Here is a 24,736-nt window from a genome sequence, read left to right on the forward strand (position 1 = left end):
AGATGGTTGGGCATAGGACATTTTCCTGAGGAATTCGTACGGCTACGTCCTCGATCTGAGATTATTGTGGTTGTTGGAGAAGTCAATCATCTCTCTTGAGATTTTGCCTGATGCTGCTTGACTAGTTTTGCATGGATTTCATGATGCCACACTTGGCCAAATGCTGCCTTGATGTCAAGGGGTGCCCCCTACCTCTCCTCTGGAATTGAACATTTTTGCCCATGTTTGGACCAAGGCTGCATTGAAGTCTGGGGTCCAGTGGTCCAAGCAGAACCCAAATTGAACATCGGTGAGCAAGTGTCACTTTCAGCAAAGTCAATGACAATCATTGGCAAAGTGATGGAAGATTACAGTAGAATGATGCGGTAGTGACTGTCCAAATTGAATGTGTCCTGCTTTTTGTGGGAACTCGCCATTTGTCAGGAAGATACCAGTGTTTCAACTGCATTGGAACAGCTTAATTAGAGGTGCAAATAATTCTGGAGCAAAGGTCTTTGGCATTATAGCCAAGATATCCGTGGAGGCATGGTGGCACAGTGGGAGGCATTGCTGCCTCATAGCGTCATGTTCAATTCTGCCCTTGGGTGACTGTCCATGTGGAATTTGCACTTTCTCCCAGTATCTGGGTGGGTTACCTCGGGGCACTCCAGTTTCTTCCCACAGTCCAAAGATGGCTGATTAGGTGATTGTTAATGCTAAATTGCCCCTTAGTGTCCAAAGATTAACTGGGGTTACAGGGGAGTGGGCCCAGGTAGGATGTTCTTTTAGAGGGTTGGTGCAGGCTCGATGGGCTGAATGGCGCCCTTCTGTACTGTAGGGATTCTATGATTCTAAATCATAAGGGCCCATAATTGTTACATAAGCAGCGCACTCAACCATTTCTTAGTATCACATTGAGAAAATGGAATTGGCTGAAGACTGGTTTTAGATGGTGGGAACCTCAGGAGCAGACAGAGATAAATAATCCATTCGCCACTTCTGCTGAAGATGTTTCTCAGTGCTTCAGCCTGATCTTTTGCTGGGCTTTACCATCACCGATGCTGGGATGTTCATGGAGGCTTCACTCTCAACTCATTGGTTAATTGTCCACTACATTGATAACTACATATAGCAGGACTGCAGAACTTTGATCTGATTCAATGGTATAGTGAGGTTGCTTCAGACTGACAATAGCTTCTGCTGCATAACGTGCAGTTTCAGCAGGTTAAACTCATTTTTAGGTATGCCTCGTGATGTTTCTGTCATGATCTTCTGCACACCACTTTGAGCCAGGGTAATGGGCAGCACGGTAGTTAGCACAGTTGTTTCATGGCTCCAGGGTCCCAGGTTCGATTCCCGACTTGGGTAACTGTCTGTGTGGAGTCTGCACATTCTCCCACGTCTGTGTGGGTTTCCTCCGGGTGCTCCGGTTTCCTCCAACAGTCCAAAGATGGGCAGGTTAGGTGGATTGGCCATGCTAAATTGCCCTTAAGTGTCCACAAAAGGTTAGGTGGGGTTACAGGGGTAAGGTGGATGTGTGGGTATGGGGTGGAGGCATGGGCTTGGGTAGGGTGCTCTTTCCAAGGGCCAGTGCAGACTCAATGGGCCGAACGGCCTCCTTCTGCACTATAAATTCAATGATTCTATGATTCCAAGTTCCCTGGCTTAATAGTAATGGTAGATATGCCTCACACTATGAGGTGATAAAGTATGGTGAATTCTGCTGATGATCATCTACAGCATCTCAACAATGTCCAGTTTTGAGCTATTAGGTCTGTTCCGATTCTAACTCATTTAGCCACACATGGCAACAACAATATGCAATGCCTTTATGAAGTAATAAAATATCCCATGGCATTTTACCAGAGCATTATGAAATAAAATATGACATCAAGCCACACAAAGAGATATAACAATAGATAACTAAAAGCTTGGTCAAAGAGATAAGCATGGATAAAGGAAGAAAGCGAAGTAGGGAGGCAGAGAAGCGTATGGACAATCTTCAGAGCTTAAGTCTGAGGCAGCTGAAGACATAGCCACCAAATTATTAAAATCAGGGATGTTCAAGAGGCTAGAATTCAATGAATGCAGAGTGGGACGGGAGGGGATTACAGCAACAGGGAGAGGCAAATCCATGGAAGGATTTGAAAACTATGATCAGAATTTTAAGTTTAGCTTGACCAGGAGCCAATGCAAGTCAGCAAGCTCAAGAGTGATATGTATGTGGTTCCAATTAAAATAATGGCAGCAGAGTTTAATTCCAATGGCAATAGGTAGTCTCAGTTAATGCCACAAATTTGCAGACAAAAGCTCATTGCATGTCAAAAATGGCACCAAGACTGTTTTTGTCTTAATCTAGTGCCATGGAAAGAGATGAGCACAGTAAGAAGTCTTACAACACCAGGTTAAAGTCCAACAGGTTTGTTTCAAACACTAGCTTTCGGAGCACTGCTCCTTCCTCAAGTGAATGATCCTCTTGATTCAGCTGAGGAAGGAGCAGTGCTCCGAAAGCTAGTGTTTGAAACAAACCTGTTGGACTTTAACCTGGTGTTGTAAGACTTCTTACTGTGCTCACCCCAGTCCAACGCCGGCATCTCCACATCATGGAAAGGGATGGTATCAATAGATAGAGAATGGAGGTGGAGCAGGCACCAAAAACAATGGCTTCAGTCTTCCCGGATATTTTCATCGGAAGAAATTTCAGCTCATCCAATGCTGGAAGTCGGATAAGCAGTTTGGTAATTTAGCATAAGTGGAGAATTCGATAATGATGGTGATCAGAGAGAGCTGGTATTGCCAGCATACTTGAAAACAAATGCTGCACTTTCACCAAGGATCATCATGTAGATGAGAAACAGGAGGAGGCCAAGGTTAGGCCCTTGAAGGCCCCCAGAGGTAACAATGCAGGAGTGGGAAGAGAAGCCATTGCAGATGATATTTCAGGCCACAATTAGATATAGGAGAATGAAATCAGGTCAGAGCTGCCCCACACAAATGGATGATAGCAGAGAGACATTGAAGAAGGATAGCATGGTCAACCCAATCAAAGGTTGTAGACTGGTCAAGAAGGATGAGGAGGGATAGTTTACCTTTGTCACAGGCATATAGGGTGTAATTTGCGAAGTTCGAAAGAGCCTTTTCAGTACTGTGACAGGGGTGGAGGCCTGTTGCGGGGTTCAAACATAGAATTTTGGGGAAAACAAGCTTGAATTTCAGAGGTAAAACATATTCAAGGAATTTGGAAAGGACAGGGAAGTTGGAAATGGGGCAACAACAGTATGAAGATGGGGCAACAACAGTATGAAGATGGGGCGATCACTCCTTCTGATAAAGTTGTCGATAGATACGTCTGACAGGTAGTTTGGGAAGGATGAGGTCAAGTAGGTTTTTCCCCTCATGCTGATCAATTGGCACCTGCCACAGACCCAGCCTCGCAGTTAAGACCTTCAAGATTCTGCTAACTTGGCCAGTAGAGCAGTTACCGAGCTACCCTTGGTGATGGACATTGTACTCTAGGTGGGGGGGGGATTTCATTCGATTCCAGCCTTAGTGCTTTTTCCAATAATTCCCCATCTGAACGAGGGTGGTAGATCTCTTACTGACTCAGCATTGACTTTGACAAATTTCAGACCGTAATCTCAGTCCCCATTTTGTTTCCTTTTCTTTAAATGTTTTGCTCTTTTTCTCGCTTCTTCCTTCAGGCAGCAGCTGCTCATCATTCTGTCATTCACACATTCTCCAGGCACACCTTTTGTCTTTTTTTAAAATTGTCTTACTATCACTCCTTTTGGCCTTGCACGATCAACTCTTGCAACATTTTGTTCTTTTTCTATCTTCCCTCTTGCTTCTCACATTTCTAACTTGCCCCGGTTCTGATAAAAGGTTATTGACCCGAAATATTAACTTCCGGTACAGTTGATACCCATAAGATCATAAGATATAGGAGCAAAATTAGGACACTCGGCCCATCGAGTCTGCTCCACCATTCAATCATGGCTGACATTTTTTTCATCCCCAATCTCCTGCCTTCTCCCCATAACCCTGATCCCCTTATTAACCCTGATACCCTTATTAATCAAGAATCTATCTATCAATTCTATCTACCCGACCAGAGTACTTCCAGCATTTTGTTATATTTAAGATGTTTTCTTGCCTAGTGTTGACCCAATACCATGAAACTTCGGGGGGTCTAGAGTCAATGGGGGGGATTCCAAGGGTCACTCTCTCTTGACTGCATATCACATCCCTGCCTCCAATCCCTCACCTCTGCCTACCAATGGAACAGGTGCACCAGAAGATGGTAATGAACGAGTCTGGAACATTTGCTGGAAAGTATGATTCTGCGAGTACTACTATGAGTTGACCAAGTTGGATGTGCCTTTGTCATGTCCAGTGCCTAGATAGATACAACTGGCTAGACCATTTTAGAGATTCATTAAAAGTCAACCATATTGCTCTGGTGGGATCAGATCTCCGGATTGTTAGATCAGTCCTCTAGATCACTAGTCCAGTAACTTTGCTTTGTACCTGGCATGGATAGAAAAATCCTCACTCTAAATACCAAATTAACATAACATTGGCCAGAATGTTTCCATCCCAAGCAAGATTGGATAATGACATACAATAAACCAAATAAAAATAATAATAATAATCGCTTATTGTCACAAGTAGGCTTCAATGAAGTTACTGTGAAAAGCCCCTTTCCAATTACTGGAGTCCAAGTCCCTTTACTGTGAAAATACACTTTCCAATAATTAGCATGCCGTTTCTCACAGATGTACAAGAAATCATCTTAACAGATATTCAAACAATTTATACTCTCAGAAGTAAGACATGGCCCAAAATGTACTATACATTTTAATAGAGTACTCATTATATATTCCATAAGGTAACTCAATCTATTTAACCCCAAGTAGACCAAACTCCCTCCTGACTTCTCCCAACCTAGCAAATCAAAATGTTGCAGCTTATAATTATACACTCCACGGATATTACAATTTCATCCAAATAGATTTAATTCTTGACCTGCCCCGGCATTTATTGCAGGCAGCAGGATTTGATACATGTATCTTTCAGAGTCAGTCATGTTTAGGTCATTTAGGCCAAGAATCTGAAGGCAACTCATTCAAATCTTTCACTGAAGATTTATCTTCACCCAGCTAATTTAAATCAAAGGTCCACAAAATCATTATTAATTAAATTCTAATTTGTAATAAGAAGCTGTAAAGACCAGTCAAGTTCTACAAACATTCAAAGCAGGCAGCAACAGAAAAATGAAGCAGCTATATACAGCAATCTGCTGTAGCCTGATATTAACATGACCCAATTAAATGTTGTGAAATAGCTACATGGCAGTAGAAAGATATGTATTTAATGCCACCTAGATCAATATGAATTGCAAAATCTCCTACTTCAATTCATACTTCCCAAACACCCAAGACTGCAATCTTTCCTCCTTCAATCCTTCCTCCCTCCTACAATCAACAGACAAGCTTTTTAAAGTTACCCTTGGTGCTTTACTTTATGTTTTCTCCTAAATTTCTCAATGCAAGTGCTGTTCAGTTAGATTTCTTAATTTTCCAACAAAAAAGAACTGCATCTTACACAAGCGCATAAGAGATTTGAGTTGCAAAGAATTATACGATCACCCAGCTTATTAATTGGCTTGCAATGTGGTTCATTATTTTTGCTAGAAGCTACATGTATTCATACGTAGGGATCTGTCCTTTGCTGGCAAAAGAAACAAACATGTCAAGGCATTGCACCTTCTTTAAATTAAACAGAAACAAGAGGACAATAGGGCCCTGGTGTTCTCCTTGGCAATGCTTCACCCAGAGACGACTTGCCAACCAATCAGCACTCTTTCCTCAATATAAATTGTAAATTGTTGCTCGTTTGAAATTTGACATTCTTGCGTCAGCCCTGATCAATGCACTAAAGGCTTCAACAGCATGTCTCTTTTTTCAGCATTATATTTACAAATTTGTAAAACACTATTTTCCTTTATGCTGACTCAGTTTGATTGTTTTCTGACTTTCTAACAGCTTACTCTTGCTTCCTTGATAATGGATTCCAACATTTTCCCAAAGACAATTGGGAGAATCCAGCTAAGAAGGTCATGCAGTGCTGGTCCGAGGAAACAGAAGAGCTCTTACATGACTGCTTGGAGGCAGTGGACTGGTCCATATTTAAGAACTCAGCGACTAATCTAAATGAGTATGCCACCACCGTCACAGACTTCATCAGCAAATGTGTGGACGACTGCGTGCCAAAGAAAGCAGTACATACGTTCCCCAACCAGAAACCATGGCTTAAATCGGGGATTTACTCCCTACTGAATGACAGGTCTGAGGCGTTCAAGTAAGGCGACCCTGACCTATACAAGAAATCCAGGTACAACCTCCGCAAAGCCATCTGGGATGCCAAGAGACAATATCAGACCAAGCTAGAGTCGCAGACTAGCGTTACAAACTCTTGGTGGTTGTGGCAAGGCCTAAACAACATTAACGGGCGACAAAGCAAAGCCGAGCAGGATCTCCTCAGTGCACCCCTCCTCAATGAGCTCAATGGATTTTATGCTCGGTTTGAGCAGAAAACCATCAATCCGCTGTTGAGTGCCCAAAAAGCCCCGGACACACCCATACCCACCTTCACAGCTTCCAAAGTCAGCTCGGCCTTCCTGAAAGTGAACCCTCGGAAGGCGACAGTCCGGATGGGATCCCTGGTCGTGCACTCAGAGCTGCGCGGACCAGCTAGCAGATGGGTTCGCGGACATCTTCAACCTTCCCCAACTCAGCTCCAAGGTCCCCGTCTGCTTCAAGAAGACCAACATCATACCGCTGCCAAAGAAGAACCAGGCAATGTGCCTCAATAACTACAGTCCGGTGGCCCGGACATTAATTGTAATGAAGTACTTCGAGAGGTTGGTTATGAAGCACATAAACTGCTTACTCCCAAGATACCCTGATACACTACAATTCGCATACTGCCACAACGGGTCCACAGCAGACACCATCTCCCTGGCCCGACACTCAACCCTGGAGCATCTCGACAACAAGGACGCCTATATCAGACTTCTATTTATTGACTATACCTCCGCCTTCAACACCATAATCCCAGCCAAACTCATATCAAAGCTCCAAAACCCAGCACTTGGCTCCTCACTCTGCAACTGGATCCTCGGCTTTCTGACCCAGACCACAATCAGTAAGAATAAACACAATCTCCTCCAGGATAGTCCTCAATACCGGGGTCCCACAAGTCTGCGTACTTAGCCCCCTACTATACTCCCTGTACACACACAACTGCATGGCAAAATCCCTATGCATACATGACTGCATGGCAAAATTTGGTTCCAACTCCATCTACAAGTTTGCTGACGACACGGCCATAGTGGGTCGGATCTCGAACAACGAGTCAGTCAGAATACAGGAGGGAGATAGAGAACCTAGTGGACTGGTGCAACAACAACAATCTATCCCTCAATGCCAGCAAAATTAAAGAGCTGGTCATTGACTTCAGGAAGCAAAGTATTGTACACACCCCTGTCTGCATCAACGGGACTGAGGTGGAGATGGTTGACAGCTTCAAATTCCTAGGTGTGCACAGCACCAAAAATCTGTCCTGGTCCACCCATGTCGAAGCTACCACCAAGAAAGCACAACAGTGCCTTTACTTCCTCAGGAACGTTGGAATGTCCACACTTTTTCTTATCAACTGCACCATAGAAAGCATCCTATCTGGCTGCATCACAGCCTGGTATGGCAACTGCTCAGCCTAAGACCGCAAGAAACGTCAGAGAGTCGTGAGCACAGCCCAGTCCATCACACAAACCTGCCTCCCATCCATTAACTCTATCTGCACCTCCCGCTGCCTTGGGAAAGCAGGCAACATAATCAAAGATCTCTCCCAACCAGCTCTTCCAACATCTTCCATCGGGCAGGAGATACAAAAGTCTGAGAACATGCACGAACAGATTCAAAAACAGCTTCTTCCCCGCTGTTACCAGACTCCTAAACGACCCTCTTATGGACTGCCCTGATTAATACTACACTCCTGTATGCTTCGCCCAATCGGTGTCTACGCATTTGCATTGTGTATCTTGTGTTGCCCTATTATGTACTTTATTTTCTTTTCATGTACTAAATGATCTGTTTGAGCTGCCCGCAGCAAAATACTTTTCACTGTACCACAAATCCAATCCAACAAGTTTCCTGCTTTCTATCTCCCTTCTTTTTTGAATAGATTATGCTGTGGTTTTCCAATCCGCTCGGACCTTTCCAGAATCTGGGGAATTTTGGAAGATTACAACCAATGTATTCACTATCTCTGAAACTATTTATTTTAAGACCAGAGGATGCAAGCAATTCTGTCCATTTTGTCAGCCTTTGTCCTGTTAGTTTACCTTTCTCAGGAAGACCAACTTACTGCAGAGGTGCCCTGATGCCCACTTCTATTAAATCTTTACAGATCCCAAGGCCTGAAGCGTTACTCACAACCCTTTCTCAACATATACTTCTTGCTAAATTTGTTTTTATTTCAAATATCTTGCATCAGCAAAATTTGCTTTTTACTGACATATTCTGACTCCCACTCAAGCAACGTCTGATGTTAAAATTCCCATCCTTATTTACAAATCCTGCCATGGTTTTTACCTCCTCTATCTCTGTAATCTTCTCCAACCTCACAAAATGCATGAAATGTTTGTTTCTCTAATACCGGCCTCTTGTGCATTTCAAATAATTGTTCCACCATTGGTGTCCGTGCCTTCAATTGACTGGACCCCCAAGCTCCAGAATTCGCTTCCAAATTTCTGCACCTCTCCACATCCCTCTTTAAGACACGACCCCTTTGACCAGGTTTTTGGCCATCTGACCCAATCTCTCCTTATGTGGCCCAGTGTCATACTTTGTTTGAAAAGCACCTGCGAAGTGCCTTGGGATGTTTCATTACGTTAAAAGCACTATTTAAATGGAACTTGTTGTCCTCATCCGATTACCCAAACTGTAATATGACTGAATGCAATCCTTGACAAATAATCAGCTATGATTGAATGGGGGAGCAGACTCGATGGGCCAAGTGGCCTAATTCTGCTCCTATGTCTTTTGGTCCCAAATGTACTCAATGCAAAAAGGAGCTTGTTGCTTGCATGGTTCAATTCCTCGGGACTATGAGTAATTTACAGATAATTGCCTAGTAATTATAATGTGCTGAAAGACTGAGATTTTAAACATTGAATCACACTTCCCCAATTGGCATATGCAACATTTTAAAAGCCAACATGTCCAAAAGTATTATGCACAAATCTACGTTCCACTGTTGGCAAAGTGCAGTGACCCAGAGGAACAAAAACGAACTGTACAAGTGGAATCATGTTGTCATAACATCAGCTGTGAACAGCAAAAATATAGTAACACCTGCCAGGCCTGTAGGTCAACTCTTCAAGCAACTCATCATCAAGTCAATGAAAAGACTTTTAGTCCAATATAATGTGAGAAAATTGACAGGTCTCGTACATTAGTGAGACATTCATAAAACCGGACAATGACTTTATAGAAAACACAATTTATAGCCAAAGGTGATGCAGGGCTAGGAGAGGGTTAATTGACAAAATCATTCACCCATTACACTGTGTAATCCATCCTCCAACAAGACATCAATGGAATAACATGCTATCATGCCGATTGATTTTCATAGAATTTACAGTGCAGGAGGCCATTTGGCCCATCGCGTCTGCACCGACTCTTGGAAAGAGCACCCTACCCAAGGTCAACACCTCCACCCTATCCCCATAACCCAGTAACCCCACCCAACACTAAGGGCAATTTGTCATGGCCAATCCACCTAACCTTAACTAAATGGAAACTGTAACCTTAAAAAGTAACTTCGGACTAGAGTTTTGCAGACATAAATTAAAATTTGGTGAGGATTTTCAAAATATGATTTCGGGCAGCACGGTGGCGCATTGGATAGCACTGCTGCCTCACGGCAGCGAGGTCCCAGGTTCGCTCCTGGCTCTGGGTCACTGTCCATGTGGAGTTTGCACATTCTCCCCGTGTTTGCATGGGTCCCGCCCCCACAATCCAAAGGTGTGCAGGGTAGGTGGATTGGCCAAGCTACATTGCTCCTTAATTGGAAAAAAGTAATTGGGTACTCTAAATTTTTTTTTTTTTTTTTAAATGATTAAGGGTTATAATTGCTAGTACTCGAAATACCAGTGGCGGGATTCTCCGATCCCCCGGCGGGTCGGAGAATCCCCGGGGGGGCGGAGCAAATCCCGCCCCCGGCTGCCGTATTCTCCGCTGCCGTTTTTCGGGCGGGGGCAGGATTCACGTCACGCCGGTCAGGGGCCGTTGGCAGCGGCCACCCCGGCAATTCTCCAAACCCCGATGGGCCGAGTGGCCATCCGTTTTTGGCCAGTCCCGCCGGCGAGAATCACTCAACTCATGTACTGGTGGGACCTGGCTGGTAGTCGGCGGGTGCGGTCTTCGGGGGAGCGCGGTGGGATCCACTGTGGCCTGGCCCGCGATCGGGGCCCACCGATCTATGGGCGGGCCTGTTCCTTGGGGGCACTTCTTCCTTCCGTGCCGGCCCCGCCATGGCCGGCGCAGAGAAGAGAACCCCCCTGCGTATGCACCAAAATATGCCAGCCGGTCTGCACATGCGCAGAACCACGGCGGCGGCTCCGCGCATGCGAGAGATCACACTGGCCCTTCGGCGCATGCGCGAACACGCGCAGTCCCTTCGGCGCCAGCTGGTGCGGCGCCAACCCCTCTGGCGTCCACACTTCCGCACTTTCGGGAGGCTGTTAACGCCAGAGTGGTTGGTGCCGATTCTCCCGCCAGCGTGGGGACTTAGTCCCCAGAATGGAGAACCCCGGCCCAGATGTTTCATTTTGTCAGTCACTTATCCAAAGTTTTAATCAAACCTCCTTCTCTTAAAACTGAATAAAACAATGGGAAATATATAAATTAAATCATATTATTCCTCGTGTTCACAAATCAGTCCAGTCCATGTGGTGCCCATTAAGCAATGGCAGAAGGCCTCAAATGTAATGGTGGAGACCACCTGCTCCTTCTCCAGGGAGACCCAGATGCAGACAAAACCACCAAGACACCAAAGCAACCCCCAGACATCCTTGGGCCTGTCCATCCTGCAGGTAGCCACTTTCCCAGACCTGCATGATGGCAATCTATTCTCCCTTTTCCATAAATAAAACTTTTGCAATTGCCTCAATGCACTTTCACAAAGGCTCAAGGCGACACGACAGTCAGCTCAATGGTCATCTTAGAGAAGCTGTAAGAACAGTGGAGAGGGAATTTATGAAGCAAGGTGTATTTTATACAGTCATATTGATCTATAGCACAAGAAATGCTCTTCAGCCCATCGTGTCTGCGCCAGTCAAAAACAACCACCTAAGTATTCCAAACCTATTTTCCAGCACTTGGCCCGTAGCCTTGTATGCCTTGGCATCTGTTATGGGGTCTCTGCCTCCTCCATCCTTTCAGGCACTGAGTTACAGACTCCCACCACCCTCTGGGTAAAAAGGTTTTTACCTCTATTCTCCCTCTAAACCTCCTGCCCCTTACCTTAAATCTATGCCCCTGGTCATTGGTCCGTCCTCCAAGGGGAAACATTTGTTCCTGTCTACTCCATCTATGCCACTCATAATTTTATACATTTCCATCCTGTCCTCCTCAGTCCCTTCTGCTCCAAGAAAAATAACCCCAGTATATCCAATCTCTCTTCATAATTCAATCTCTCCAGCCCAGGCAACATCCTGGTAAATAAAAGCAAATTATTATGGATGCTAGAATCTGAAACAAAAACAGAAAATACTGGACAATCTCAGCAGGTATGGTCTGTGGAGAGAGAAGGCAGCTAGCGTTGAGTCTGGATGACTCTTTGGCAAAGCTTTCTAAAACATCCTGGTAAACCGGCTCTACACCCTTTTCAGTGCTGCCCAGAAACTACTCAGACTAAGATATATTAAAGCAAAGTTCAACAAGCTCTGAAGAGTCACACGGACTTTCTCTCTCTACAGATGCTGCCAAGCCTGCGGAGTTTTCCCAGTATTTTCTGGTGTTATTTAAGTTCAGCCATGCCTTTGGCTGCATTAGTTTGCCTAGAAGTTCCTAATACTAGTAGAGGCAAATGTTAAGAAGGGTTCCATTCCCCACCTCAATGAGCACAAAGAAAAGGAAAAGAAGAACGTATTAGAGTTTCAAAATCCAGATTGCTGAAAAATCATAATTTACTTTCAAAGCAGTTAGGTTTACTAAATATAACATGAGCTACCAGTTCAAAATAGTGATAGCTTAACTGTCTCGAACAAAAAACACCTCCTCTAACAGTGAAGCACACACTCAATATTGCATTGGAATCCCAGGAAAAATTATGTGCTTCAATATTGGGAGTAGGGCTGGGACCCAAGATTTACTGCTTCAGTTACTACTGCAGTTTATACTCTTTAACCGCAAGGCAGAAAAAAAAAGAATGGTCACTGCTTCTAAATGACCTTTTATCTGATAACAATAATCTGAAAGAAACAAAACCTTGTTACTTTTTCCAATAAATAATATGTATATAAAATACATATATACGCACAAGTCAAATTCAGACTAAAACAATTAAAAATGCCAATTAGAAGGGCTGGCAGAGACTGGTAGTTGCAATTCTATGCTTCCTCCCAATTAGTATTTACAGACTGCCTGCATCACTCTACTGGGACCAGATTTAATTCACTCAACAACTTCTAGGCAAACTAAAAGGCTTAAGCAATTTTTTTTTTTTTTTACAACTGTTATTTTAAACAAGGCAGCACAGGACAAATTATTTTAGATTTAATCCACAAAAGCATTCACACCTGTATTGGACTGTTGGTGAAAACATTCAGGTTGCCTACTTGCATGTGTTATAATTGGGATGGGAGGAGTTACCTAGCCCCACGACTCTTTAGGTTGCACTATTAGCTTAAAAGTTTAATTAAATCACCAAGGTGGCCAATTATTTACCTTCACTGCTGTTGGATCCAAGGAAGAGAGACTTTAACCAGCCTATTTCAATAAACTCAGAATGACTGATTAATTATCCTAGAACAGAATTTATAGTGCAGAAGGAGGCCATTCAGCCCATCGAGTCTGCACCTGCCCCTGGAAAGAGCACCCCACTCTATCCCCATAACCCAGTAACCCCCACCTAACCGTTTTGGACACTAAGCGCAATTTAGCATGGTCAATCCACCTAACCTGCACATCTTTGGATTGTGGGAGGAAACTGGAGCACCAGGAGGAAACCCACACAGACACATGGAGAAAGTGCGAAGTCCACACAGACAGTCATCCAGGCCCAGGGATCCCTGGAGCTGTGAGGCAGCAATGCCAACCACTGTGCCACCATGCCGCCAATTATAAAACAAAACATTTTTAACAAGCTACAAGAACTGCTATCGACACAATTGTGGTCAGGAAGTATAACTATTAATCCCTTTTTTCACACACGCAAACAAATGAAAAACAGATAGGGTCCCTGCAGAGGTGGGCTTAGGAGGATAGGCTTCATAAAATAAATGATGGAAGTTCACTGGGTTTCAATGCTGTCAATCTGAAGTTCCCTCGTGAAGGTGGATCACACGTCCCAGTAGATGTCTGGAGGTTCTCACCAATAGAGCTTCGGCGTGGAAAAGAAAATAAACAGCACCAATTCTTCTCATCTCAACGTTTTGGGTTTCCAAATGCAGAGATGAGGATTAGAAACTGGCAGCAGTTTGATTACATACGGAATTTCAGGCAAGCCTGGGAGAGCAAGTTAGACCAGCCTTCCTTCTTAGCTTATTCCCCAAAACACACGGATTTCAAAAACCAAGGGTCCAAAACTTAAAGCCTGCCTCTGTTATGCGATTTTCAGTAAGTCACTAACCTTTGCCAGTTTTTTCCCCAAAGTGCTTGCAGTTGAAAACAAACAGTTCTACCCCTCAAGCATCATACTGATTTCTTGAAAAAAGGCAGATTTGTTCCCAGTCCAAAAGGTGAATATGTGACCCTCCTTTAAAAAGCTCCAGGTCAGCATTCAAGAGTCCAGAGAATAGAGTGTCCTCCCATATTTTAAACAAAATATATAGTTTGAAAGATATGATTTTTCCAAGAGTTTCATAAGCACAAGCAACAAGAGAAAATGAGCCACCCAAAATCAACTAGGTTATAATGTATCTTATTATGGTTTAAACACTTTCATTAGTAAACATCAAATATCTGAAGCCACATGAGTACTGTGTGCAGTTTGGGTCTCCCAGTTTGAGGAAGGACATTCTTGCTATTGGAGGGTGTCCTGCAAAGGTTCACCAACTGGGACTGGACAGACTAGATGCGGGAAAAATGTTCCCGATGTTTGAGACTTCCAGAACTAGGGGTCACAGCCTAAGAATAAGGGTTAAAGCCATTCAGGACGGAGATGAGGGAGAACTTCTTCTCTCAAAGAGTTGTGAGCTTGTCTCATTCTCTACCACAGAAAGCTGATGAGGTCAGTTTATTGGATATATTCAAGAGAGTGCTGGACTTGGCCCTTTCGGCTAAAGGGATCAAGGGGTATGGAGAGAAAGCGGGTGTGGGATACTGAATTTGCATGATCAGCCACGATCAAATTGAATGGTGGTGCAGGACCGAATGGCCTACTCCTGCATCTATTTTCTATGAATTAAACAAAATGTCAATTTTTTTTTTGAGGGGGTATTGAGAAGATCATTGATGAATCTGCATAAAAGCAATGAGGCTTGATAAGATCATAATCTGGTGCTTATATATTTATTTTATAGCAGGTGTTGGATTTTACATCAGAACTACTTAATGATTTCTTTAAAACTTGACTTAAATTGAGAACATAAATTTAGAACAGAATTGAGAGAGTGTAACTATATGGGATGATTTGAAACTGGATTGGGAATTTATTAGTAACTACTGTATCACAAACTTAACATTTCTCTGACCTCAACCCCATTTATTTTTAATCCTGGCTTTTCATCTCCCTCCTTTCATGAAGGTAGATTCCTTGCTGGCATAGAATTTCATACATGACGTTCCAAATATTTGCTCATGTCCCGTAGAAATGCATGGGTCATCAGATTATCAATCACATCCAGGACCAACTCTGTACTGACCTGATGTTTCCATACCCTTTCAATTGGAGCCACTGGACAGCAACCTGGGTGGGAGGCTGGTCACTTGGCATGGGTTGGTTAAGGAGCCAGTCTCTCTGTCACTTGACCCTAATGCAACACAGATCAGAGATCCGAACCTGATGAGCCACAAGGAATCCACAAGAGTTATTTACTCTTTGCCAAATACTTTTCATGCAGGCTATTCTGCCAAAGAATTCAACTGCTTTGGTCGATTCTCCCTCAGAATTTTCCTCCCTGTGGACAGGCATTCTGAGATTGAGAAATTACTTGGCAGAGATGAAACAATGACATACTACAAGGTCAATGTGTTTTAACATCACCTAATGCCCTCTTGAATGCCTCAATTGAAGACATTAGATGATTATTTGAATAGAAACAATGCGCAGGGTTATGGTGAAAAGACATGGAATGGCAAAACGTAATAATGTTCAATCAGACAACCGGTACAGACACGATGGGCCGAATGGTCTCCTTCTGCAGCATAACAATTCTACGATTCTCTGAACATTCTCAAGTGACTACAGATGCTTCCCAATCTGGTCAGTCAATACCTCTGAAAATTTTAAATCTCTATTTTTTAAATTATTTTTCCAGCCAATTTTGATGGCTAGACCTGGAGTTTCAGCAAATTCCAACCTAAATCAACGAAACCAATGCAAAAAGTTGAGGAGTTTCAAGAGTTTCTGGTGAACTCATGCACCAAGTTAAAAATGACAGACCTGCCCTGCTCACCTAACTGACCATGTGCTCAGATCAAATGAAACACTCCAGCAAGTTCCTGCTAATTATGCCTGTTTGCAGGCCTTCGAGGAGGCCTTGTAAATAAGTTGGTTCTTCTCAGTCAAACACTAATGAGTGCATTTTAAAAGCTTCAAATATATTTAATTCAATTTAATAAGAAACTGAAAACTGTACCACAAATGGTTCTGTAGAGTTTTTTGTAAAAGTCAATTTCAATCTTTTAAAATCATGTTACTCCATGGTGGTCTAGACATCAATGTTATCTTTGAAATGTAATTATGATGGTGGCCCATTTTTTCTGTGTGTGGTCCCTTTAAATTTTTCCTTGTGGCCACACACATTTGTTATTTAATCGCAGAACGAGGTCTGCACAGTACTTTAAGCTGATGCATACTGCACACGTGTTCAGTTTAATGGGAACAGAAAAATGTTTTTTTTTTAATGATATCCCATTCTCAGCTGCATTAACAAAAGTGCACCAAGTTACCAGTCAAATATATCAAAGAATGTTTTGTAAAGCAAAGTTTTTTTAAATTATGTTCTTCCCAATTGCTGGTTAGTGGCAGGTTTTATAGTCAGCCATACGCAAATTAGTTTAAAAGGAAACTGGAGAACAAAAACTCAACTTCCAAAATTTGGCAATAACAAATGGCCAATTGCATCCAAAGTGAAAACTCTACCCCTAAAATTTTAAGAAGCAAGTTCACTCTGATACAAAGGTGCATTTACAAAGTAGCACTGCTGTGGGAGCACTGGAGAAAGTAAATTAAAAAGCATCACAAAAACATAAAGAATGTGGGCGCGATTCTCCGGAAAGATTTCTCAGTGTGGTAGCGAGCGGGAACTGCCGCGGGCTTCCTCTTGTTCGGCCCAGTAAGGTTAATTTGTCCTCTTATCGAGGCCTCACAGGCTTCTCGCTGCAAATGAAGACTCGCATGCTGATTCGCCGGCACAGCACTTACCAGGCCACCACGAACAAAGTCGAGCAGCACTTAAGCTGCACTGGCTGAGCCAGCTCGCAACAAAGGCACCTGCCTCCTCTCTTCATTCAACCTTGGGAACTCCAGCTCAACCAAAAATCGTCCCATATCTCCTTCCTTATCACCCAGCTCAGCCCTGTACAGCTTCTCATAATACTCCCCAAATGCTTCATTAATCTTCCCCGGCTCAGACACTACCTACCCCTTCCCTGTCCTTTTTGCTTGATGTGGCCTGCCTCCACAGCTGGGGGGCCAGCATATGGCTCGCCTTCTCTCCCTATTCATATTGCAGCCCCCCTTGCCCTCCATAGCTGCTCCACTGCCTTTCCCATCGTCAGCCTGTCTTTGAATATTTTTAAGGCAGAGGTGGATACATTCTTGGCAATCAAGGAGTAAAAGATTATCGGGGGTAAGTGGGATGCAGATTTGAAGTTCCTATCGGATCAGCCATGATCTTACTTTATGACGGAGCAGATCAAGGGACCAAATGGCCTACTCTTGCTTCTTGCTGGCATGTTTGTTTGCTCCTTCAATTTTCAAGCCATTGAACATTGAAATTGTTTCCCTTCCACTTTTTTCTTGAAATCTTCCTCCATAACATCTCTTCCACATCCGTTCACTCTGTGCCCTACATTTTACTCACTGCCTTTTCCTAACGATGTTCAACAAATTTCTTCATTCACTCTCCACAGCACTTCATCAATGTTATTTTTTCAGTCCAGCAGTCCCTTTCCATTTCCCTCCAAATCCACAAAAAGGTCATGTCAGGCACGAGGTCAACTACCATCACTGTAGCCCAGTACTACCTGTTGCAATGGTCACATTATCGGCAACTAAACAAACAGCACAGTGGAAAGCAACAGTGAACTAGTACTGAAAATAGCCAAGAAAGCGGCTCAGGATGACCGAGAGATCGACATACTCACAAAGGCACTCTGAATTTGGGGAGACACGTTTAATTGCTTAATACTGAATCAGAAGTCCTGCCTATGCTCAAGCAACATTTTCTCCGGAATATAATCTACCACATGAATTCAAATCGTAGCACCTTACTGTAAAACAATAGTTTGAATAAATTATACAGCATTTGTAGAAACAGTGAGATTAATATATCTGAATTGGGTAGCCACTGGGTTAACACATTGGGGCTAGATTCTGGAGCCTGCCCCCTGCGTCTTTCTCAGCAGTGGGAGGCGGTTCACCAGTGGCAGGATCTTCTGGACCTGCCGCTGTCAATAGGATTTACCATTGTATCACCCCCACGCCACAGGGAAACCTGCAGCAGAGGCGCTCCCGCTGGCGTGAAGAGCCAGAAGATTTCACCCATTGTGTTTTCACTTCTTAGACTTTAGGTTTTTCTGGACTCAAAGCAATAAAATATTAGCAAAATGCTGCAGGTGCTGGAATCTGAAACAAAAACAGAAAATGCTGGAAAAACTTTGCTGTGCATCCATCAAGAGTCTCAACAGAAATGCAGCCAAATGTCAATCCGTTCTCAAGGTTCATGTTATACATATCTAAGCAGCAACACTTACTTCATGCGTAGTAGTCTAGTAAAACATCTCAAGTGCGTCACAGTTTTTTTGAACAAAATTTTATACCAAACTGCACAAGGAGATACCAGGACAGATGACCAAACGTTTGTTTTAAGTAGGGCAATTGGGCCTGGGCATACAAAATGGTAGTGCAACAAAAATAGGGTTTGTGCAAGAGGTCAAACTTAAAGTAAAGCAGAGATCTTGGGTGGTTGTAGAGCTGGTGGAGGGAACAAAGACAGGAGCGGGACAACCACCAAGGAGAAATTTGAAAATAAGGACAAGAATTTTTAAGTCAAGGTGTTGCCTGACCAGCAGCCAATGTAGGTTAGCAAACAGAGTCCAAAGGACACATGATGTGGTGCAAGGGATTAGGTGGCTTTCATGCGCCGGGCAGACACGATGGGCCAAAGGGCCTTTTCTGCACTCATTTTTCTGTGAATCAGTGATACAGGCAGCAGAGATTTGAATGAGTTAAAGTATATGGATGGTGGAAAATGGAAAACCCCCTCGGTGAGCATTGGAATAGTCAAGTTGAAAGGGAATAAAGCCATGGTTGCAGGTGAATAGAGACAGGGTGACAACAGGCAACATTATGGAGATGGAAGTAGGCAGGTTTAGTAATGGAGTGGTAATTGGGTTAAGTTCACCTTAAGGGTCAAAAATTACCTTAATATTGCGAAAGATCTGGTTCAATCTAAACAGTTGCCAGGATGAAGGTTTGGAAATTGTGTTACAAATTATGGGCAGTTGAGGGATCGAGGGGGATAGTGTGAATAAAGTACAGGTGGGGGCCTGACATTGTGTTTTTAAATAATAATAATCTTTATTGTCACAATTAGGCTTACATTAATACTGCAATGAAGGTACTTAGAAAATCCCCTAGTTGCCACACTCTGTCACCTGTTCGGGTACATGGAGGGAGAATTCAGAATGTCCAAATCACCTAACAGCACATCTTTTGGGACTTGTGGGAGGAAACCGGAGCACCCAGCAGAAACCCACGCAGACACGGGGAGAACGTGCAGACTCCGCACAGACAGTGACCCAAGCCAGGAATCGAACCTGGGACCCTGGCGCTGTGAAGCAACAGTGCGAACCACTGTGCTACCATGCCACCCGATATTTGAATGTCATCATGCAAGGTCAATAAATGAGAAATAGGAGGCCCAAAGATCGAGGGACACCAGAGGTAATTCTGCAGAAATGCATTGCTGGTGATTCTCTGGCTCCAACTGGGTTGGAAAGAATGGAACCAAACGGTGACAGTCCTACCAGCACATTGCCACAGTAGAATGATTAACATGTCAAAAGCTATAGGCAGGTCACGAAGTATGAAGAGGACTAGTTTACCACAGTCCCAGTCAAATCTAATGGGAATGGATGTTAGACAAGCCAAGTTATTGGCAGTAGACTCCTCATTATTAGGGTATGCCCGAGCTGCAAGAGACGTCATCTTCTGTGGTCCCTCTCATGACCGGATCAACATGGATGTCCAATTTGGAGGTCGACAGACGATACACTTGAGGCCCCAACCGTAGAACTTCTGGCGGAGAGAAAAAAGCTACAAATGGATTTTAATCTGCTATCCACCAGGAAGGCAGTGCACCAACTCCACCAGGGGATCAGACACAGGGGACCTTCGATGAACACAGAGACAAAGCCAGCTGCTTGTTGGTTCACCACTGAGAAAGCAGGCAGCCACAAGGGAAATAGCATAGGTGAGGGATAGCAAAGGCGGATTGGTAGCCGAGCCAAAAAAGGTCAACTACGCGTTAGCGACCTTATACCGATTGCTGTACACCTCTGAACTCTCCCCCCAAAGGGAGCTCAAGGATGAAACAGTTCCTTAGTAGACAGTTGTGGGGGATGATAGGAGGAGGGGGCTGGAAGAACCACGAGAACTGGGAGAAGTCATGGACAGCATCAACTCCATGCAGGCAGGGAAGGTGCCGGGACCAGGTGGGTTCCCGGTGGACATTTACAGAAAATTTGCGTCAGCACTGGCTCCGCACTTGTGGGAGATGTTCGCAGATCCGCGAGTGAGGTGCACCTTGCCTTCAGCGCTGACACAAGCCACTATATCGCTGATACCCAAGAAAGGCAAAGATCCGACTGAATGCAAATCCTAGACGCATTTCGCTGCTGAATGTGGATTTGGAAATACTCGCACAATCCTGGCCAGGCCACTAGAGAACTGCGTACCAGAGGTGGTCGCAGAAGACCAGACGGGCTTTGTTAAGGGTAGACAACTAACAGCGACTGCTAAACGTGATAGTGACCCCATCCGGGGAGAGAACACCAGAGCTGATCATCTCCCTGGACGCAGAAAAGGCCTTAGAGTGGAACTACCCCATAGTGATACTGGAACAGTTGAGCTTGGAGTAGAGCTCACCGCATGGGTGAAGTACCTCATTGAGATACCAGAGCAGTTTGGGCTGGGGACAGGGTTCACCTCATAAGTTCAGAAGATATAGGAGTACAATTAGGCCATTCGACCCATCAAGTCTGCTCCACCATTCTATCATGGCTGATATGTTCCTCATCTATTACCTACAATGCTACAGAGCAAGAGCTGGATTGCGAAATCAGCCAGAGCATCTCCTCTCTAGAACACATGATCTAGGAGCAGGAGTAGGCAATTTAGCCTCCCGAGCCTAACACCCTCAATGTGATCATGGCTGATCCCATCCTGGCCTCAACCCCACTGACCTGCCCATTCTCCATAATCCTTCAACCCATTACCAATTAAAAATCTGTCTAACTCCTCCTTAAATTTACTCACTGTTCTTGCATCCACCGCACTCTGGGATAGCAAACTCCACAGATTCACAACCCTTTGAGAGAAGTAGTTTCTCCTTAAATCTGTTTAAATTTGCTACCTTTTATTTTAAGATTATGATCTCTCATTTTAGAATGCCGCACAAGCACCTGGTCCACGTCTCCATTATCCATACCTTTTAGCATCTTGGAAACCAAAGAGAAAATGCTGGAAAATCTCAGCAGGTCTGGCAGCATCTGTAGGGAGAGAAAGGAGCTAACGTTTTGAGTCCTGTCAAAGGGTCATCTGGACGCGAAACTTTAGCATTCACAGTAATTTGCTTTTATCCAGCATCTTGTATACCATGATTTGATCTCCCCTCATTTAAAAAAAAAAAAATTTAGATTCATTTTTTCCAATTAAGGGTCAATTTAGCATGGCCAATCGCCCTAGCCTGCACATCTTTGGGTCGTGGGGGCGAAACCCACGCAAACACAGGGAGAATGTGCAAACTCCACATGGACAGTGACCCAGACCGGGATTGAATCTGGGACCTCGGTGCCGTGAGGCAGCAGTGCTATCCACTGCGCCACCGTGCTGCCCCATCTCCCATCATTCTTGAGTGTATAGGTTTAAACTGTTCTATCTTTCCTCATACGACAAACCCCTCATCACTGGAATCAATCTAGTGAACCTCCTCTGAACTGCCTCCAATACCACTGTACCTTTCCTCAAATAAAGGGGACCAAAACTGTGCACAATTCTCCAGGTGCGATCTTACCAATGCCTCGTATAGTTGCAACAACACTTCCTTACATTTATACTCAATTCCTTTTGCTATAAATGGCAACAGTCCATTTGCTTTCCTTATTATCTGCTGCACCTGCATGCTCATTTTCTGTGATATATGCACAAGGAAACCCAGGTCCCTCTGCATCGGACCACCTCGATGTCTCTCCCCATTTAGATAATAAGTTGCCTTTCCATTTTTTCGACCAAAACGCATGACTTATCCACATTAAATTCCATTTGCCCCATTTTGGCCCACTCTCCTAACCCATCTGTATCTATTTGTAATATTTTTATTTCCTCATGGCAACTTACTGTCCCACCTATTTTTGTGTCATGGGTGAAAGTACTGTACAACACCCCCATGACGAGCATACAGACCAACACCTCCATCTCAGAATACTTACAGCTGCACAGAAGCACATTGCAGCGATGCCCGCTGTTCCAGCTCCTAATGCCCTGGCAATCAAGCCGTTGGCGATCGCCCTCAGAGCAGCAAAAAACTGGAAGGGAATCCAAAGAGGAGACAGAGAGCACAGAGACTCACTATGTGGATGACCTGCTCCTCTACATCTTGGACCCACAAAGCAGCATGGAAGGGAACATGAAGCCCCTGAGGGGGTTTGGAGCCTTCTTGGGCTACAAGCTCAACCTGAGCAAGAGTGAAGTCTTCCCTGTGAACCCGGAAAGTTTCCCAGAGCCCCCCAGCTCTGGGGGGATCGTCATTCAAGCAAGCCCAATGCAAATTCCACGATCTGGGAATCCAGATTGCCCACGACTGGACATGGATCCACAAGTGGAAACTAGCCAGTCTTGCGGAGGAAGACAAAAAGGACCTAAAGAGATGGGACACACCCCCGCTCTCCCTGGCAGGAAGGGTGCAGACGATCATGATGAACAAGCTGCTCAGGTTTCTCTTCAGATCTACACCGATCTACATCCCCAAGGCCTTCTTTAACTCAGTCAACAAAATTATGACATTTGTGAAGGGGGGAATCCCCAAAAAGTTCCTACAAAGAAAAAGAAACATGGAGGGCCTGGCTCTCCCAAACTTACAATACTACCAATGGGCAACCACAGCAGAAAGAGTGAGGGAATGGGTGAAAGAACCAGAAATGAAATGGGTGAGGATGGAGAAGAGCTCCTGTGCAGGGACAACCCTCCGGGGCCTCACCACGGGGGCACACCCTCCCCACCAGCCAAGCGCACAACAAGCCCAGTGGTGGTAGCCACACTCTGACCCTGGAATCAAATGAGACAGCACTTTGGCCTGTTGAAAATGTCCACTGTGGTCTCCATCTACGGCAACCACAGGTTCAGGCCAGCCATATTGGATGCCACTTTTAAGAGGTGGAGACAAAACGGGGGCACGCTGACGGTTAGGGACTCCTATATGGAGGACAGGCTAGTGACTTTAGCGAAACTGACAGGAAAACTACAACTACTCAACGGGATGGAACTGGGACACCTACAGGTAAGGAACTTCCTCTGCAAGGAGACGACATCATACCTGCGGACCCGAGACACACAATGTTAGAGGAACTACTAGATGCGGGCAATCTAGGAGGGGAGGGGGAGAACTCCGGGGACCTGAATGGATGACTACTAGAAAGGACATGATCCCCATTGAACGAGACACAGGAAAAATGGGAAGAAGAACTAGGGATTGAAATGGGGTGGGGACTCGGGAGCTAGGCACTGAACAGAACCAACTCCACCTCCACTTGTACAAGGCTAAGCTTCATGCAGTTGAAAGTGGTGCACAGAGCACACATAACCAGAACACCAATGAGCCAGTTCTTCCCGGAGGTGGAGGTCAAATGTGAACAGTGCTGAGGCCCGGCCAACCACACCCACATGTTCAGGGCAAGCCCCAGACTGGTCGGGTTCTGAACAGCCTTCTTTGAAGCAAGGTTCAAGGTTGTGGGGGTGAGGGTGGAGCCAAGCCTGAAAATGACAGTCTTTGGGGTATCAGACCAGCCAGAACTATTTGTAGGGAAGGGGCAGACTCACTTGCCTTTGTTTCCCTAATCACACACCAGCAGCTGGCGATCAGCAGCACCACCCAAAGCTGCAGACTGGCTGGCAAACCTATCGGAATTTATCCACATGGAGAAAATCAAATTCACCAACCGAGGGTGGGGAAAGAGATTCCACAAGACATGGAAGTCATTCACCAACTTGTTCCAAGACTTGTTTAAAGCCTACAGCCAATAGGGCAAGGGGGTGTGGTGCGCATAGGGGCCACCAAGACACCAAACAACAGGAAGAGAGAGGAAAGGTGGGAGAAGGAGAGGGTAAGGCGAGAGGAGGTGGGGGAGAATGGAAACAACCGGAATAAATAACGAATGGCCAAGAACAAGGCCACAAAGACAGGGACCTGCAGCAGCGACGAAGGCCCCCAGGTTAAAATGGGGGCCAGCCAAGGCCGAACCAACCGGTAGGGGGAGGGATGCTTAATGGGACAGGTCTTGTTATAGGCAACACAGCTAAACTGGACAGCGCTGCAGTTATTGGCATTCTTAGCAAATTCAGGACAAAAATCAATGCCAACAAGGGATGTAAAAGGACCCTACTATCCAATTAATTTCTCTGGAACAGAAGTTTACCAAAAGCACTGTCCACACCAATTATAAAATAACAATCTTGTTGCTGTTAGAAAATGCAATCCGAAATATAAAATGGAAGGACCAACTGCACCAAAAATGGCCTCCCTCATTTTTAGACACAAGTCATCAGTGCGTTAACTAAAAAGAGGACAACACTGTTGGTCACCACA

At 44.6% G+C, this 24,736-nt stretch overlaps 1 protein-coding gene across 9 annotated transcripts in view; it reads right to left on the reverse strand.

The window, feature by feature from the left end:
* LOC140388150 (speckle-type POZ protein-like A) overlaps positions 1-24,736 on the reverse strand; it is a 392,296-nt gene that overhangs the window by 299,894 nt on the left and 67,666 nt on the right. Inside the window, exon 3 of one of the 9 annotated variants that reach the window (XM_072471901.1) lies at positions 21,365-21,425. The exons of the other annotated variants lie outside the window; for them this stretch is intronic. The gene's annotated coding sequence lies outside the window, so the exon portion shown is untranslated. The remainder of the gene's footprint in view (positions 1-21,364; positions 21,426-24,736) is intronic. 9 annotated transcript variants of the gene reach the window in all.

The sequence above is a fragment of the Scyliorhinus torazame genome, chromosome 2, assembly GCF_047496885.1.
Source record: "Scyliorhinus torazame isolate Kashiwa2021f chromosome 2, sScyTor2.1, whole genome shotgun sequence".
In the NCBI taxonomy this organism is placed as follows: domain Eukaryota; kingdom Metazoa; phylum Chordata; class Chondrichthyes; order Carcharhiniformes; family Scyliorhinidae; genus Scyliorhinus; species Scyliorhinus torazame.